Below are 17,260 nucleotides of genomic sequence, written 5' to 3'. Positions count from 1 at the left end.
GTTGGGCCAGACTTAAGAGCAATAAAGTCTGACTCAAGACCAGTGAGGACAGGGATAAGCCTGACCACGGGAACAGAAAGACTTGTCTCCTAGAGATCCTCACTTACACTATCATGATGGCCTGAGGTGGGAAGATGGCACACTGGGAACGTTTTCTACAAGGGGGCTTGCTGGCTGTCACACACTTAAATATAAGACCATCTCTGATCCTCACCACAGGTGTTTCTGTACTCATTTTATAGTTGAGGAACAGGATCTCTAAAAAGTTGATTGGTAGGTCCCACATCTAAACTCAAGTCAGTCTTGTTCTGATGCCTCTGTCCTGAGACCCCCCATGTCACCACTAATGCTGCTGGTAATGGTGGTGATGGTGGCAGAGGTGGCAGTGGCAAAGGTGGTGGAGATAGTGGTGGTGATGGTTGTAATGCTGATGGAGGTGGAGATGGTGGTGGTAGAGATAGAGATGGTAGTGGCAATAGTGATGGAGGTGGTGGTGGAAATTGTGGTAATGATGGTTCTAATGGTAATGGAAGTAGAGGTGGTGTTGGTGGTAGAGGTAATAGTGGTGGTAGTGATGGTGGTGATGGTGATGGAGGTGGAGGTAGTGGTGATGGTAATGGAGGTAGAGTTCATGGTAGAAAGTGATGCACAGGGGCCCAAAAATGATGACCATTGAGATTATTGTAACTACTATAGTAATGGCAAAGTAATGTGCCCACATAATGCTAAATATTTTACTTGATTATCTTATAACTCTATGGGGTTTGTAAAAGGGAGTTCCTGACTGCTATACTAGTCTTTGCTTCTGAGAGACATCGAGTAAGTTTTATCTTCCTTTCCCCATACCCTGCTGTCGTCTCTGACATTGGATCTCAATCTAATGTAAAAGTGAGTTGCTTCTTTATTGGAGGGAGAGTTCTAAACCAGACCGTAAGAACGGGGCTCTACACGATTCCTTCAAGTACTTAACATAGACGGTGCTCTCCATAAAGAACTGCCTAACAAAAAGCGTCAGGCTGTGAGCCGTGAGCATTAGGCTGTGAGCTATGACTTGCAAAAAATAAAAATAAAAATAAATAAATAAAAAAGCCTTAAGCTGTGAGAACAGCTGTGAACAGTCCCAGGTCAAGATGCATATGTAGGGAGTACACCATAGCATTTCTCTGGAAGAACTATTAGGGCAACCTCAGTATCAACTATACATATTTTAAAGGAGCACAACATTACCTCTTCCAGAAGTTAAATGTCTGACTAATCTTGCTGTCAATCTATATTTATATGGTTCTAAAAAGGTCTGGCCTTATCCCTGAGATTAATGAGTCCCTGAATACACATTGTTTTCATGAACTTCACAAATCATCCTTTATTGAAAAGTTAAAAAGCAAAAAACAAAAACAATGTGCCCACAAATCATAGAAAGTGCAGCAAATAAAAAGCTCTTATCTCCTTAGTTATTGTAATTTAACCTTGGTCAGGAGTCCATGAAATGGACGCTATTTTCCATGTCGTCCATGGCCTTTGTGTCACTGCTAATAACTTTTTTCAGCTGTCAAGTAAGAGACAAGTAAAATCTAGAATGGAAAAATTCAATGTGACCCCATTTTGCCAGTAGGCTAAGAAGACACTGGATCTTACATACGATCAAATTAATTCCAAGACTCCATGAAAAACATGGCCCCCAAATAAATCACTCCAATCTACATTTCCTAGTCACATCCAGTCAGACTGTGGCATTATCTTGTCCTTTTGGGAACCTCCAAAAATTTAGGAGTTATGTATATGAATGATCTGTCCATGCCCAAGACATTGACAAAGAGCTTAAACTGAAGCCTGAACTGGGCAGTAGTGGATGTTGGTTTTCCACAGTCCTTCATGCAATCCAGGCCTGACCCCCATCTTCCTGATGATGAGGATAAATACTTGACCCAATGTTCCTCTTTCTTCTGGTTCAAGGCCCAATTCAGGGTTAACCAAAGGTCACATATCACCGAGATAAGATGTCTTGTTTGCAATAGTAAAGAATGAGGCTAACGAGGGAAAACACAAAATGACGGAGATGTCCATGAGAGCCAAAGGGAGATCTACTGGCCTTGAGCTACTGATGGCAGGCCCAGGAGCTCTGCAGTTCTTCTTTGATCTTGTGAATCTCCCTAGTATTTCTCTGAGCTACCATAATCCACAAACTCTCTTTTCTTTATTTAAACTAGTTTGGATTTTTGAGGCTTAAATCTTACAAACACTCTTGGAAGGAAAGCAACCCTCTGATCATGACCCAAATGAGGATAAACCACAAAAACCCCAAACTGACCTGAGGATTTACAGACTGTCCCTCTAACAGGACTCAGTGTTCCTATTTTGATGGGGCTAAGTCTCTGTTCTTCTCTTCTATGGTCTTTATAGAGATTAACATTCAAACAAATTTTCTGATAAGTGCTGGCTAGCTGTCTTTGAGACGATAAAAGAGTCAGACACAGAACTGATAACTTTGAAAACAAAAAAGGAGGAATGAGCAACATCAAAAACTTTACCAACTAGCTGTGCCTCACACAGAAAGGTATTAAAATAATAGAAACCAGAATCACAGGATGACTAAACACCAACAAACAAGTACAGTCTCCTGGATGCAAACAAGTCATGGGTTGTGGTCAACTCAGACAAAAAGAGAAATGCATTAAAAAGATGTTGAGTAGCCTAGAGAACTCCAGGGAGGTCAGCAGGACAGGCTTGTGGCAGGCAGCTTCCAACACGGCCTCACTGTTCTCACCTCCTGGGATTCATGGCCTTGTGTTATTATTCCCTCTTCTTTAGTAACTTGCTTCTTACCAAAGGAATATAGCAACATTGAGGGAAGGTCGGTTCCATGATTAGGTTACAAAACACTTGCTAACAGATTCTATCAGGCTGTTTGTGATGAAGTAAGGCCCACACAGCAAGAAATTGGGGGGATCCTCCAAACAATATCCAGCAAGGAAATGAAGTGTTTTAGTCAGTTTTTTTTTTTTTTTTTTTTTTTTTTTTTTCCACTGCTGTGACTAAAAGACCTGACAAGAACAATTTCAGAGGAGGAAAAGTTTATTTGGGGTTCACAATTTCAGAGATCTCAGTTCATAGAAGTCTGACTCTGTTGCTATGGGCCCAAGGTGAGGCACAACATCATGGCAGAAATAAATGGCAGAGAAAAGCAACTTAGGACATGACATAAGGAAGCAGAGAGGGACAAAACATACACCTCAAAGGCACAACCTCAGCGACCCACCCACTCCTGCCACACTCTACCTGCCTATCATTACCACCCAGTTAATCCCTACCAAGGGATTAATTCACTGATTGGGTTATAACTCTCATCATCTAATCATTTCACCTATGAACCTTCTTACATTGTCTCACGCATGAGCTTTTGGGGGACACCTCATATCTAAACTATAACATGAGGTCCTCAGTCTCACAGTCCACAAGGAACCAGATCCTGCCTACAACAATGTGAGTGAGCTTAGAAGCAGATTCCTCCCCCAGTGAGCCTTCAAATGAGACTGCAGCCCTGGGCGACACTCTTGCAATACCCTGAGGCAGGGCCCCTGCTAAGCCATGCCTGGATTCCTGCCCCCAAAGAACTGTGATAAAGGAGATGTATTTTTGTTTTAAAACAAACTTAAAACAAACTGCTAAATGTGGAAGTAATCTGCTTTGCAATGAGAACTAATACAAGACTTATGCAGGAGCCTTGCCTTCAGGCAAGGAGAGTGCATCTTTAAATTCTGGTTGCAGAAGAATTTGCCATCTATAGGTACAGAAAGCAGACTGCTGTTGCATGGTGCTGGTGGGATGGAAGTAAGAAGAGAGGGGAGTGACAGCTAGAGGGTTTCATCAGTGAGACGTGACAAAAATGTTTTAAAACTGATTTTGATGATACTTGCCCGATTCTGTGGACCTAATGGAAAATCAAAAAGTGTACATTTCAAGCAGGTGAATTACACAGTATATGAATTATATAACTCAATAAAACCATTTAAAAAAAAACCAAATTATTACTGAATTCCTAGTGGACTTTTTATTATGCATATTATTTCTCAATGTGAAATTAAATAGACAAAATAAAACAGACAAAACCTGACAATTTGCCTGGAACCTGCCACCAACAGACACTCATCTCATAGCATGGACCCTATAATCTCCCACTGTTGCCAAGAAGAGTCTCTATCTGATCCTAGGCCTATGCCTGAATCCACCAAGACCCAAGATTCTGAAGCAGAAATATCTCAATACCCACAATGGGATCATAAACCTAAGCCCCAGCATCCATCAGGAGAGGGAGAATCTACAGTTCTTTGAGCTTTCTCAGTGGAAGCCAGAGTCTCCCATCTATCCAGCTTCTCCTGTTTGGTGTAATATTGGTAAAATAATTGTTAGTGACCCCCCCCATACTATACAGCAGAGAATATTTCTAGAGAGGTGATAGAAACCAAAAATTAAAGCTCCCTAAGCTCTGAACCTGGAAGGAGGGAGAGATAGACAGACCCTTCAAGAGCCAGATGCTAGACAGAAGGAAGCAATTATGAGAGCTCTCTAATCCTCACTTAAAATCCATGTCTCTCTAGCATTAGAGTGAGAATTAATAAATAATAACTCCCATTAACTGAGAACTCTTGATGTGACTGGCCCTGCGATAAGTTATATATAGTAGCTCATTTAATACTCACCACAAGTCTGAAGAGTAGGTAACATCAAGATCTCTATTATGCAGATGAAGGAAACTATACTCAAGTGATAGAGACAGGACACAATCTCAGGCAGGAAGAGCCCATGCTCTGAACAAACCTGTTGATCACTGACCCCTGGAGGATGCCGGCATTCTAGCAGGAGGAGCATGAGCACATCACTTCCTTCTAGTCAGCTCAAAACAAAAGCTGAAGGTCAAAGCCCTTGTTTCACCATCTGCCTTTACAAGCTCACATGTTTACTCTCCCACCAACAATACCTTCACCATGGTTCTGCACCTGGTTCAGCCTCAGCTGGACATAAACATGAGCAGCAGGCAACCCAGGATTTCATGGCACATTTACTGAGCTCCTAGCAGGTACCAGTCCCTTAGCTCAGAGCCGGGTGTGCATGAGAGCTACACCAACATGGTCCCTTTCCTCCTGGAGTTAACAGCGGTTTGCAAGGTAAATTAACTGCTATATAATTAGAAATTAGGGCAGAATGGCTCCAAGAGGGGTGGTGAGAAGAAGGGCCGTTCTGTTATCAACGCGGTCGGCGCTGGGAATACACTATCAATACTCACAAGGCATATGTGGAGTGGGCTTCAGGAGGTGTGCTCTTCCGGCACAGAAAGGGATCCGGAAATTTGCCATGAAGGAGATGGAACTCCAGATGTGTGCCTTGATACCAGGCTTAATAAAGTCAAATGGGCCAAAGGAATAAGGAATGTCCCATATTGAATTCATGTGCAATGTTCAGAAGACGTGAGGATGAAGATTCACCAGAAGAGCTCTGTACTTTGGTAACCTATGTCCCTGTTACCACGTTAAAAAATCTACAGACAGTCAATGTAGATGAGAATTAACAGGTGATTTTCAAATAAAGTTATAAAACTGAAAAATAAAAGAAAGAGGAAGGAAGGAAGGAAAGAAGGAAGGAAGGAAGGAAGGAAGGAAGGAAGGAAGGAAGGAAGGAAGGAAGGAAGGAAGGGAGAGAAGTAATAGGCAAGAGATTAAAAGGGGAATAAGTTAGTTTGGGAACCAGAGAAGGGTTTGCAGAGGCACTTCCCACACCCTAAGGATGAGGAGTTACCCAAGCAAGATGGGAAGAAGTAAGAGTCAGGCAGAGGAACAAGTAGCTACAAAACCCTGAGACTGGAAACAGGAATTTGATTAATTTTTAAAAAGCTTGCATCTGACCACTTTCCCCCACTAGCACAGTGGATATGAGGTGTCCCCAAAAGTTCCTATGTTGATGTGGGAACATTCAGGGGTGACATGATTAGATTATAAGAACTATAACTTAATCAGAGGGTTAGGATTATTAATTTGAAAGGACTAATTGGGTGGTAACTGTAAGCAGGTGGGACATGACTGGAGGACCCTGGGGGCACACCCTGGGGATTATATGTCTTGTCCCCCTGACTCCCTCCTTCTCTCTCTTCCTGGCTGCCATGTCCTGGGAAGCTTTCCTCTGCTATTCCCTTTTGCCATGATGCGCTGCCTGACCTCGGGCCCAGAGGGATGGAATTGGATGACCATGAACTGAAACCTCTGAGCCCCAAATAAACTTTTCCTCCACTGAGTTGTTCTTGTGGGGTGTCTTGGTCACACTGATGAAAAGCTAACTAAACAGATGGCTATTATTTAATAAACAGAAAATAACAAGTGTCGGCCTGGATGTGGAGAAAGTGGAACTCTTACGCGCTGCAGGTGGAATGTGAAGTGACAGCAGATGTGGGAATGTTTCAAGGTTTCTCAAAAAGCTAAACACAGAACTACCACTTGATCCAGCAATTCTACTTCTAGGTTTATACCCAAAAGAACTGAAGGCAGGGGCTCAACAGATGCTCATACATCCGCCTTCATAGCAGCATTATTCATGTAGCCAAAAGGTGGAGACAATCCAAATGTCCACCAATGTACAAAGCACAGCACAGGCAAGAGAACATCAGACAGGAGGCTGGAGAGGGAGTTGAGATTTGCTGAAGGCCTGCCAAAGACTTTCACTTAACCAATGCTCTTAATTTTCTTATTTCATGAGAAAAAGATGATTTAAAAAAAAAAAAAGAGTAAACTGTGGACCTGAGACATTGTAAGCACCTTGCCATCTCCACGTGATAGGGCGGGGGCTCAAACATCACATCAGCCCAGCCCCCAGCCCTTTCAGGCCAGTGTAGAGGATCGCACATTGCAGTCACCTAGCATCTTAACTGGGGCCTGTGGGGGTCAGAGACGAGGCTGGCTATGAGTGGTTCTGATGCACACCCTTGTTGAGAAACCCTAGCTCTGTAATATACACTCTCAGATCCCACATAGTTCCACCTACTTGATTTTCAAAAATGGAAACTGAGATCCAGAGCATTCTCTGCTGCACTCTGTAACCCACCCTGGATACCAGACCTTGGGGCCTAGGGAAATGCTAAGTGACTCTTTCATGTGAACTGCATCCAGGTCTTGTGCTCACCCTCCCTTTGGTGGTGTGAGCTACCCCTCCCACAGGCCTCCACACCAGAGACTTTGATTCCAGGCACTGGGCCCAGGTGGTGTGCAGTGGGGATCTGTTTTCCACCAAGGAAGTGGGGAGAGGCGGGGGAAGCAAGCAGAGGGGGCAGTTCCAAGGGACAGGGCCACACCTGAGGAACAAGGAAGAAAACTCAGTGCTTTGATGTCTGTTTTCCCAGTGGGCTCAAGTGTTTGGAAAGTCAATTCTGGGTTCCTGCCAATAAAAGACTGTTTCTCCTCTCTAAAGAGACAGGGAAAGGCAACACGGACTCAAAGATTAATATAGGAAGAGAGATAGAGAATACAAGTATAGATGCATATATTTGCTCAGTCAGATGACATGATGCTTCAAATGGACCTAGAGCTGAATCCTTGTTAAACAATTTATCCGTGTAACAATTTCTCTAAAGTTTGGTTTATTCATAAAGTGAAGAAAATAAAACCTGCCCATGGATTTGTTGCAAAGATTAAAAGAGGTAATATATGGAAAATTTGAGCCATGCCTGGCAATTGATAAGCACTGATACATATTATTGCCCCAACTATGAACACACTACATTGTCTCTGTCAAATATCCTGTTCCCAGGTAACCTTCTCTGAAGGCACCCAGGCTTTTCATCACTCACAGCTTGTGGTTTTCAGGGTGGGGTGTGGGGTGTGGGGAGATTTTGCCTCCCTGTCACTCCACCTGCCCCTACATTTAGCAATGTCTTGAGACGTCGTTGGTTGCCACAATCAAAACTTGAAAGGCACTACTGGCATCGAGTGGGTCCTGGCTAGGTATGCTGCAAGCACCCTACAAAGTGCAGAAGCTCCCTACGACAACACGTTATCCAGCTCAACAGATCGATAATGCCAGGGAGAGAATCCTGTTCTCATTTCTCAGGAAAACTCTTCTTGAAGCTGGCCCTGGTTCATTGTCCTGACGTGATCCCACCTGTCCCTGCTCCTTCACACCTCTCTGGTTTCATGGGAGTGGTAGGAGCCATTTATTCCATATAATTTAATAAAGAAGCTGAAAACATGGGGCTGGGATTGTGGCTCAGTGGTAGAGCACTTGCCTAGCATGTGTGAGGCACTGGGTTGGATCCTCAGCACCATGTTTAAAAAAAATAATAAAAAATAAAGGCATACAACTAAAAAATATTTTAAAGAAAAGAAACCAAAAACAAAGGACTAGAATGGAAGATCAGTAGTATTTTAGGTCACCATACTCAAATTTTAATGAGTCGTGTAATGGTTAATTTGAACTGTCAACTTGATTGGATCAAAAGATGCCAATGGCAGTCAAGAGAGATTTTGGTAAACCTATATATATACTTTGAAATTTATTTATGATAAGGATGACTATGTTATTAAGTTAAAAATTAGATAAAAATAAAGATCATCTTCAAACATCCAGAAAACATTCATATACCTAAAGACTGGTATATAAAATTACACTTTCCTCTAGGTGAACTCTTCGTAATCTTCTATTTCTATGTAGATGGTATTTAAGCATGACTACCCATGCAGATTGCCTTTTTCTGGACAATCATATGTACCTTAGTATTGTTGTGTGAGTACAAGACTACTTGTGTATTTTTATAAAAGTATATAAACATAAATTTATATATTTACATATTTTTAAAAAAGAGATACCAAAGATTAAGAAGCTTCTGGGTGTGTCCAGCAGAGCATGTCTAGGAATGATTGGCATGTGGTATAGTGAACTGGAGACCCTTCGTAAGTGTGGGCGACACCGTCCAATAGGATGATGACTTGGATGGAATAAACATTGGAAGAACAAGGAAGCAGATGCAGATGCAAGCTCAGCTCTTCTTCAACGTATTCTTGATTGCTGCTTCAATCATCTGAGGATATCCAACTCTTACTTCTTCCCTCTTCCAAAGCAGACTCTGCCAGTGATTCTCCAGGTAGTTTCCAGAAGCCCTGGTCTCAGACTAGGGTAGCACTGTTGATCCCTTTTGTTCTGGGGCTTCCACCTCTTGGACTGCACAGCTACTGGTTCTTCCAGCTCTCCAGCTACAGATGGCTGTTGTGGACTATCCAATTTCTGGTCATGTAAATCCCCTTCTTATAATCATACTTCCTGATAATTCTGTTCCTCTAGAGAACCCTGACTAATACAAGCCATAAACACTGCCCAGAGCATCTTAGTAAAATCTAGATGCTGGTCTCACACCCTGTGTTGTGGTTCGAATCAAAAATATCCCCCAACAGTTATGCACTAAAGGCTTGTTGTCAGCCTGTGGTGCTATCAGGAGGTGTAACCTTCAGGAGGCAGAGCCTCATTGGAGGAAGTAGGTCACTGGTCATTGGAGGAAGTAGGTCCTCCTCCTCCTCCTCCTCTTCTCCTCCTCCTCCTCCTCTTCTCCTCCTCCTCCTCCTCTTCTCCTCCTCCTCCTCCTCTTCTCCTCCTCCTCCCCCTCTTCTCCTCCTCTTCCTCCTCTTCTCCTTCTCTTCCTCCTCCTCCTCCTCCTCCTTCTTTTCTCTCTCTCTCTCTCTGTCTCTCTGTCTCTCTCTCTCTCTCTCTCCTTCCTGGCTGCCAAGAGGTGAGCAGTTTTGCTCTGCTTTGCACTCTCCCCATGATGTTCTGCCTCACCTCAGGCCCAGGATCAATGGAGCCAAATGAACATGAAATGAAACTTCTGAAACTGTGAACCAAAATAAACATTTCTCCTCTAAATTGATTTTCTCAAGCATTTTGTCACAGCAACAGAAAGCAGACTGACATAACCAGCTTGAGAGGGGACCCCCAACCTGCCGTGTGTGTGTGTGTGTGTGTGTGTGTGTGTGTGTGTGTATGAGTGTGTGTTACTAGGGATTGAAGCCAACAGGACTCTACCACAGAGTTCTATTCCAGCCCCACCCCACCCCTGTTTTGGGGGATCGAGGGAGACAAATTCTCCCTAGTTTCCCAGGCTGGTCTCAAACTTGGGGATTCTCCTACCTCAGCCTCCCAAATTGCTGGGATTACAGGCATGCACCACCACTCCCAACCAACTTGATGCTGCTGACCCAGGTCCCAGAGAGTCCAGTTAACCAACCAAATCAGAAAAAAAAAAAAAAAAAACAACAACAAAAAAAAAAAAAAACGTGAAAAGGCTCCCAGTGTCGGGAAGGAACTCTATGGCTACTCATCTTGTGGAATGATGAGGCAAAGAACCTCAACTAGACCTTATGTTAAGGTTCAAAAGTCTGAGGTAATTTCCTCTTAGTGCTAGTTCAACAATTCTCTCAAAATCAGATCATGATTGGAGCCTGTGGACTGAAGAGCGAAGGGTTTCTTTTTACCATTAAAACCTTTAGTTCTATTATACTTACAATAACCAGCAGTCCCTCTTTGCCCTCCACCTCCTTCCACTAAGCCACCACTCACGGTGCTTCATGGCACAGCAGGTACTGTGCTCTCTCACCCCACCCTCTGAATCTTTAAGCAACTGCCCGCATCTTCCAGGAAATGGAAAGAAAGGGAATGGGACAGATGAGGGAGAGTGTGTTGTGAGCATTTCAAACACATTACCTGTTTTCCTCTGGTGTCCCTTTCATCTTTGGGTAGGTCCATTTAGATGTTCTGATGTCTTGGGCAGATGTTCCTTTTCCTAATTGATTTATAGCTTATATGAGCATGAAAGTCATAGCGTATTACCAAGAAAGACAAAATTAGAGCATATCTTGTGATCATTCTGCTATTGCACTAGACTGTGTAATTAAACAAAAAAGGAGGCAAGAGTTGAGGGTCTTTACAGGACCTCATCCAGTATGCACATGGCTCTCTTCAGACGGTCCAGGCCAGACCAGGTCACCTGTTACATCTAACTACAGTGGGTAAGAACATCTCTCTTGTCCCCTGTGTTTACCCACTGTAGTTGAATGAAATAAGGAGTTATTGGTCTCAGCCCATCTTCCCTTCTAAAATAATCTCCAGGAGGCAGGGATCACATCTGTCTTTCCAAGTATTCTCAGTAGGTACCTGTGCAACTAACTCAGCTGGAGAAAAATACCCATCCATGCTGATTGGCCTAGCTTTCAAATCAGGACACCAACCTCAGCTGGGCATCCGTATTTTCCAGCAAACATAGTGCATGTCCCTGGTCCACATGTGGTCCCTCTCCCCTTCACATCTCTCTCATACCTGCTCCTGTCATCCTGTCCCAACACCTCCTTTCCCCACTTCCATAGCTGGGCTTCCATTTCAATGAGCATATCAGAACTTCCTCAGACCCCAAAACCTCTGCCCACCTCCACATCTGAGCCCGGGTACCCTGTGATCTCTGCCCACACTGCCTTTAAAACCAGCTCTGCCCTGCACATCCCGGCCGCTCGCCCTACTCACCCATCGCCCACCCTACACACTAACACATTCCCATGGCCTACACCTTACTATTATTTCCCTCATGTTAAAATGTAGAATTTCAAGGCCTCTCTTGATGCCACTTCTCCATCAGTTTCCTAGTCCACTTTCCTGCTCCCCTTTCCAGCAAAACCTGTGAATGGACTGCTTGCCTCTCATCACTGACTGCAGCTCTGCTCTGTCCCCTCTCTTAACCCTACTCAGTCAGGTTTCTGCCCTTCTCCTCTCATCCCTGCTCCCAGTCAAACTGCTCTTAGCCAGGTCCAGACAAGACAGGTGTGGGCTCCTTACTCACGGGCAATCTTTAGAGAACACCGACTGAATTGTTATCTGGGTGATGGGGTCAACGAAGGAGAGGTACGAGTGCCACCCAGCCCCTGCAGGAGGAGCTCATGGGAGGGACAGACATTCCAGATAGAGGGCACAGCATGGGCCAGGCACGGAGGGGCGAAGCTCACACTCCAACAGCAGGGAGTAGTGAGGTGTGGCCCCTGAGAGGGAGAGTGATGTGAAGCAACAGGCAGGGGTCAGACCAGGAAGGGCTCGTGTGATGCTAAAGTGATGTATTTGATACTAAGGACAACAGGGTGCCACTAAAGAATTCCATGTGATCAGACTTAGAATCACATAGGAAAGCCTTGGGAAGAGGAGCTAGAGTTACACAGTGGGCTGAACCTGGGCACGGACTGGGTGTTCGCCACGTGCCCCTGCAGATACATGAACTCCCGCCCTTCTCACGCTGCCCTGTGTCCCAGGAGGATGGTTTGGATAGGCTCTACCCCACAGGCCCCCCCTGGCTTCAATCTGGGTTATTTCCAGCACCCAGAGTCTAGATTAGGAATTAGAAGACAGTCGGCAATTTCTTATCCACTTGGGTCACAATTTCCTTGTTAATAGAAACCATAAGTGCGCCTCAAACACCATTCTAGGGTCTGGTACTGAGCTGTTTGTTTTGGAAATAGTCAAGGAACTTTAAAACATGTACACATCTAGAATTTTATACTGAGAAGACAGGAATTCCGAACCCTGGTTCATAGCTTCATGCCCTGGTGTGGGAATATAAGGTCTCATTAAAGAAAAAAGATCCTTCAATATGAAAAGAAATCTCTTAAACAGAGAATTTATGTTTAAAGTTAGATTGTGCACCCGGACACACCTGTAATCCCAGAGGCTCAGGAGGCTAAAACAGGAGTGTGGGGGGGTTTCAGCCATGTCCACCATAGATGAGGGAAGGGATAACTGTCAGAGGACGGTGCCAGTGATAAATTAATTACTAATAAACTCATCTAATCAATAAAAAAACAAGAGCCAATACTCTTTTCAAATGGAACAGGGTGTGGCAGATGGGGCCATACCAGACCTGGCCTCTGACAAGATGGAAGACCCCAACTTCAGTTTTATTTATAGTCTCATAGGTAAAGGGGCTGGACTGGTAGGGGCTTCTGTGAGGAATAGGATGCAGTGTAGTTAGGGAAGCCATTTGCTTATGGAATTAGCACATCCTTAGATGGTGAGCCACTACTACTCCTGGTGGACTGGAACAGTCTCTCATGATTTCCAGTTCCTGGGAGTCAGACCCCTGTATCCCATGGCTCAGCCAAGTCTGATTCTGCTAGACATGGATGGCTCCCCACACGGGAGGATCCCGAGTTCAAAACCAGCCTTAGGAACGTGAAACTAGATTCCTGCACTGTGTTGCCTTTTCTGAGGCAGTTAGAGGAGTTGGGGGCCAACGTCTTTCAGAACAAATATTCAGTCTTCACCACTAAGAACAGTCTGGGACAGGGCAGAGGTGACTTGGCAAACCCGAGGAGGGCCTGATCCTGTGGTCCCATCTTTAGGTGGGGCAAATCCCATCCTGAGATGCCTGCTAGAGACTGGAAACTCATTGTCAGGTACCTCTCACACATCAGGCTACAGAAGACTAGGAATTTTCAATAGTATATGACTGTTATGGTGTAGATTTTTTTTCTTTTTTCTTTTTTCCTCCTTTTTGAACATGTTTAAGTTTTTATTTCTTTACTTTTCCCACTCTATTTTCCTTTTGTTTACCTGTTTCCTCAGAGTCTCTTTCTACCTTTTCTCATGCTAACAACCAACTTCTTTTGATTACACGTTCACTCTTTCTACACTCTAGAACTTCTATATACTCTTTTATCCCATTAAAAGCTACATCCTACAACCCTCCCCATCCTCTTTGTACTTCATTAGAAACTGCAGACCTTATTGCAAATCTATTTGTTATACTGTAGATAATAATTGAACTCGTTCTGTTTATTATGACAACACTGTTAACATCTTCATAGGGACTATTTGGTTTAGGGCTGCATATTGTCTGTACTGGGCACTGCTAATATTTGTGTGTGTGTGTGTTTTGTTTTGTTTTGTTTTGGTTTTGGTTTTTTTTTTTTTTTTTTTTTTTTTTTTTTTTTTTTTTTTTTGCGGTCCTGGGGATCGAACTCAGGGCCTTGTGCTTGAGAGGCAAGCACTCTACTGACTGAGCTATCTCCCCAGCCCGGCACTGCTAATATTGATCTCCCCCTTAAATAAAAGGTTTTGGAAACCTATAGGGTCACTATAAGCCTATAGAGAAGAAACTGCAATACCCCAGATCTACACTGCTAGAGGGGAACATACATGAAAAACATGAAAAAGCAAGGAAAGAAAATGATCCAAACAAACATAGATTCTATATTAATAGAATTCAGTGACAGCATGGTAGAAGAAATGTCAGAAAAGAAGTTCAGAATATACATAATTAAAATGATTCGTGAATCAAAGGATGAGATAAGAGAGCAAATGCAGGCAATGAATGATCACTCCAATAAGCAGTTGAAAGAGCAACTGCAGATAGCAAAAGATCATTTCAACAAAGAGATACAGATTCTCAAAAAACAAAAACAAAAACAAAAAAACAGAAATCCTTGAAATGAAGGAAACAATAAACCAAATAAAAAAACTCAATGGAAAGCATCACCAACAGACTAGATGACTTGGAAGACAGAACCTCAGACAATGAAGACAAAATATTTAATCTTGAAAATAAAGTTGAACAAACAGAGAAGATGGTAATAAATTATGAATGGAACCTCCAAGAACTATCGGACACCATGAAAAGACCAAATTTAAGAATTTTTGGGATTGAGGAAGGCACAGAGACATAAACAAAAGGAATGAACAACCAGTTCAATGAAATAATATCAATAAATTTTCCAAACCTGAAGAATGAAATGGAAAATCAAATACAAGAGGCTTACAGGACACCAAATGCACAAAATTACAACAGATCCACACCAAGGTACATTATAATGAAAATGCCTAACATACAAAATAAAGATAGAATTTTGAAGGCTGGAAGAGAAAAGCATCAGATTACATATAGGGGGAAACCAATATGGATATCAGCAGAATTCTCAGCCCAGACCCTAAAAGCTAGAAGGACCTGGAACAACATATTTCAAACTCTGAAAGAACATGGTTGCCAACCAAGAATCCTATACCCAGCCAAACTAACCTTCAGATTTGAAGATGAAATAAAATCCTTCCATGATAAACAAAAGTTAAAAGAATTTACAAATAGAAAGCCCGTGCTAGAGAATATTCTCAGCAAAATATTCCGTGAGGAGGAAAAGAAAAACAATAATGTAAGTCAGCAAAGGGAGGAACTACCTCAAAGGAAAAACCAACCAAAAGAGAAACAAAGTCAAGTTAAAAACCAAAAATAAGCCCAATGACTGGGAATAAAAATCATATCTCAGTAATAACCCTGAACGTTAGTGGCCTAAACTCATCAATCAAAAGACATAGACTGGCAGATAGGATTTTAAAAAAAGACCCAACAATATGCTGCCTTCAAGAGACTCATCTCATAGATAAGGACGCCCACAGACTAAAGGTGAAAGGATGGGAAAAAACCTACCACACACACAAACTCAGTTAAAAAAAGTGTTACCATCCTTATTTCAGATAAACTGGACTTGAAGTCAAAATTAGTCAGAAGAGATAAAAAAGACATTTAATACTGCTTAAGGGAACCATAAATCAGGAAGACATAACAATTGTAAATATTTATGCCCCAAACAACATTTCATCCATGTACATCGAACAAATCCTTCTCAATTCCAGGAATCAAATAGACCACAACGCAATAATTCTGGGTGACTTTAACACACCACTGTCACCACTGGATAGATCTTCCAAACAAAAACCAAACAAAGAAACCATAGAACTCAATAACACAATCAATAACTTAGACTTAACAGACATATGTAGAATATTCCATCCATCAACAAGTGAAAACACTTTCTTCTCAGCAGCACATGGAACTTTCTCTAAAATAGACCATATGTTATGCCACGAAGCAGCCCTTAGTAAGTGAAAGAAAATAGAGATGCTACCTTGTGTACTATCAGATCATAATGGAATGAAATTAGAAATCAATGACAAAATAAAAAACAGAAATTACTCCAACTCCTGGAGACTAAATAATATGCTATTGAATGAAGCATGGATAACAGAAAACAACAGGGAGGAGATAAAAAAATTATTAGAGGTAAATGAGAACAACAATACAACATATCAAAATCTCTGGGATACTATGAAAGCAGTACTAAGAGGAAAATTCATTGCACGGAGTGCATTCAAGAAAAGAATAAAAAGTCAACAACTAAACGACCTAACATTACAGCTCAAAGCCCTAGAAAAAGAAGAATATATCAACACCAAAATAAGTAGAAAACAGGAAATGATTAAAATCAGAGATGAAATCAATGAAATTGAAATAAAAGAAATAATTCAAAAAATTGACAAAAGAAAAAGTTGGTTCTTTGAAAAACCAACAAAACAAAATAGACAAACCCTTAGCCACACTAACAAAGGGAAGGAGAGAGAAAACTCAAATTTCAAAAATTCATGATGAAAAAGGAAATGTCACAACAGACTGAAATACATAACATAATGAGAAGCTACTTTGAAAATATATACTACAACAAAATAGAAAATATCAAAGACATTGACAAATTTCTAGAGACATATGATCCTCCCAAACTGAACATACACAATTTAAACAGATCAATTTTAAGCAATGAAATAGAAGACATACACAATTTAAACAGATCAATTTTAAGCAATGAAATAGAAGAAGCCATCAAAAGCCTACCAACCAAGAAAAGCCCAGAACCAGACAGATTCTCAGCTGAGTTCTATAAGACCTTCAAAGAAGAACTCATTCCAGTACTTCTCAAAGTATTCCAGGAAATATAAAAAGAGGGAACCCTTCCAAACTCATTCTATGAAGCTAATATCACCCTCATACTCAAACCAGACAAAGACACATCAAGGAAAGAAAACTTTAGACCAATATCTCTGATGAATATAGATGCAAAAATCCTTAACAAAATCCTGGCAAATCACATCCAAAAACATATTAAGAAGATAGTGCATCACAATCAAGTGGGGTTCATCCCAGGAATGCAAGGTTGGTTCAACAGCCAGACATCAATAAATGTAATTCATCACATCAACAGACTTAAGGTTAAGAATCATATGATTATTTCAATTGACACAGAGAAAGCGTTCAACAAAATACAACATCCCTTCATGCTCAAAACGCTAGAAAAAATGGGGATAGTAGGAACATACGTGAACATTGTAAAGGCTATTTATGCTAAGCCCACAGCCAACATCATTTTTAATGGAGAAA

General features: G+C 42.0%; 1 protein-coding gene and 1 pseudogene across 1 annotated transcript in view; one reads left to right on the top strand and one right to left on the bottom strand.

The window, feature by feature from the left end:
- Scd5 (stearoyl-CoA desaturase 5) overlaps window positions 1–17,260 on the bottom strand; it is a 150,863-nt gene that overhangs the window by 61,997 nt on the left and 71,606 nt on the right. The gene's annotated exons all lie outside the window — the stretch shown is intronic.
- Window positions 335–5,563, top strand: LOC124994794 (60S ribosomal protein L31-like; annotated as a pseudogene).

This window comes from Sciurus carolinensis, chromosome 10, assembly GCF_902686445.1.
Source record: "Sciurus carolinensis chromosome 10, mSciCar1.2, whole genome shotgun sequence".
Lineage (NCBI taxonomy): Eukaryota > Metazoa > Chordata > Mammalia > Rodentia > Sciuridae > Sciurus > Sciurus carolinensis.
This window is presented reverse-complemented; position numbering and strand designations above follow the sequence as displayed.